The sequence below is a fragment of the Sinocyclocheilus grahami genome, unplaced genomic scaffold (assembly GCF_001515645.1).
Source record: "Sinocyclocheilus grahami isolate Dianchi unplaced genomic scaffold, SAMN03320097.WGS_v1.1 scaffold2668.1, whole genome shotgun sequence".
In the NCBI taxonomy this organism is placed as follows: Eukaryota; Metazoa; Chordata; class Actinopteri; order Cypriniformes; family Cyprinidae; genus Sinocyclocheilus; species Sinocyclocheilus grahami.
Window position 1 is genome coordinate 18,618 of NW_015507846.1, and position 2,755 is coordinate 21,372.

Here is a 2,755-nt window from a genome sequence, read left to right on the forward strand (position 1 = left end):
TTTCCTCGAAAAGAGAGACAAACGAGAGCGGAGCTTTTTCCCTTGGAAAAAAACGCTCGCAGTGCACGCCGATTGCCCCCTCGGAGGCATCGCGTGTGTGCTCTTCGCCCAAACAAACAACGCATAGATCATGTGTCATCAGATGTTAAACAACGTCAACACTGATGCACACATCCTTAAATGCTTTGCTAGTGTTCGCCATAATGAGATAAATAGAGATCGCTCTTACCACAGAAATGCACGCTTCAAACAAAACAGTCAATGAAGACCAAGGAGATAATGATGTGTGCTCCCGGCGCCTATTTTATAGTTGCACCGGTAGTGACGTCATGGCTGTCGCCGACCAACGAGTTGGTATTTTTTCAATGTATGCTTCAGACACGGGTCACGACGAGGCGTTCCCCCATAGCGACCCCTAGAGGACGCAGTTCGAAGTTCCCATGAAAGGGAACCTTAGGCTATTTAATTGCACTGCACTTAAGATGTCTACTTTTCTTAGGTTATGTTTTTGCATTTGTATATTTTGGCTATGGAGACACGTCTAGGGGAGGGAAGTGAGCATCAAACAGGCCTAATTAATTGAACTTAATCTCAAATCAGATTGAATAACTTTTTGTAGCAATTCAAATGTCGCTGCTTGTGCCATCATCTGTGTTATATACATCTGGCAATTTTACATACATTCATATTCAGCATTTTATTTAATTTGTATTGCTGCTGCTGCTTTAATAGTTGTTTGTGATTAAATAAATTACAACAACATTGGTTAAATTATCTCGTGCTTTAAGAGTCCAGCTGTGTTTTTCCACTCGTGTTGATGGGTTTCATATGCAGATGCATTTAGATCAGATTACATGCTGTATGTCCTTTTTATCCTTATTGCATATAGTGGCACATTTGTAAAACATGTTAGATCTGTTTGAGGTTTGAAATTGGTTTCTGATTAATTTTATACATGTCTATACACTGTCAGGATACTGGAGAGAGATGAAGCAAGGACTCAAAAGCAGGATTAATTACTCTTTATTAATGGTACTACATAAAACGAAACTAACAAAAACTACCCCGAGGGGGAAAAACAGGCAGGCCAGGACAAGGCACAGCATGGCAAGGCAAGAGGAACATCTAACATGCACAACAAATCCTAACTGACATAAAACAACGAACCAGCACAGGACTGCAGACACAAGGAGAATAAATAGGGAGAAAAACGAGTAGGGTAACAAGGGAGACACAGGTGGAGTATCTAAAACAATAATGAGATAACGGGGTCAGACAATAGACAGGAGAGTACATGGCACCAACAACAAGCCATGTGCTCAACAAAACACACAGTGACATCTGGGGCCCATTTCAATAAGGAGGTTCAACCAACTCGGAGTTGACTTACCCTGCTTTTTCGAGTTTGACAAACCTCCCGTTCTGAAATGGAAACCCAGAGTTTCCCTCATTTCAGGGTTAACATACTCAGAGTTTTCACTTAACCTCCTTTTTGAAACGGGCCCCTGGTGACCAACTATGGAAAACCAGCAGAACCGTGTCATACACTGTCAAACAGTATTTTATTAAGTATAAAACTTGTGCAACTTTGTTGTCAGTGGACAGAAATACTGTATTACCTCAACAAGCCAATGTAAACATCTCAATTGCATTGTCTGTAAATTTGCAACAAACAAATGTACAGAGGTCCTTTTTTTATTAGTGGCCTACAGAACATTCTCAAAACAAGTTATTCCAAATGGTACCATAAAATAACGTCTCAGGTTACTTATGTAACCATGGTTCCCTGAGTAGGGAACGAGACACTGCGTCCTCTAGGGGTCGCTATGGGGAACGCCTCGTCGTGACCCGTGTCTGAAGCATACATTGAAAAAACACCAACTCATTGGCCGGCGACAGCCATGACGTCACTACCGGTGCAAGCTTGCGTCCGCAGCATGGCAAGAAACCTAGAGGACGCAGTGTCTCGTTCTCTACTCAGGGAACTATGGTTACATAAGTAACCTGAGACATTCCCTTTCATGGGAACTTCGAACTGCATCCTCTAGGGGTCACTATGGTGAACGGTATACCCACGCCACCATGCTGAGGGGAGTGCATGCCAGAACCATGGCGAGCACTAGGTACCAACTCTACCATATTGCTATGGGAGTTGCCCCTGGGACGTTAGACGGCTGTCAGTGACATTATTCCCTACGGCCAGGCTACATACCCCAAAATACTTACCTGTTAGGGCCAGACTCCTGGGCCCGGGGTAGAGCTCAAGGCTTGAAGGCTTGGATAGATTCCTTTAAGGGAATACAACCAAGAGCCTAGAAGCATACTAGTCTTGGCCTGTCACACAGGGGCTACCGCACGTTTCTCTTTGTATGTGCTGAAGGAACTGTCTCAACAGACCCTTAGTAGCAACACCCTGTTAAGTAGGGCTGACCCCAGCAGAGCCCTGGTCCCTGAATCAGACAATGTTAATGAAATAACATCATCTTCCAGCGGCTCACTCTCGTGCACAGCCGACGATCGCAAAAGGGAAACCCCCCTTCAAACTCATCGGTCAGATCCACCTGCGATCTCCACGAGCTCATTCCCTTCCGTGCCTCAGCAGTGGCGGGTCCTGAATCGCGGGAAGCAGATGGCTGCCCCTCTTTCCTCTAAAAAAGAGACAAATGAGAGCGGAGCTTTTCTCTTGGAAAAAACGCTCACAGTGCACACCGATTGCCCCCTCGGAGGCATCGCGTGTGTGCCCTTCGCCCCAAAC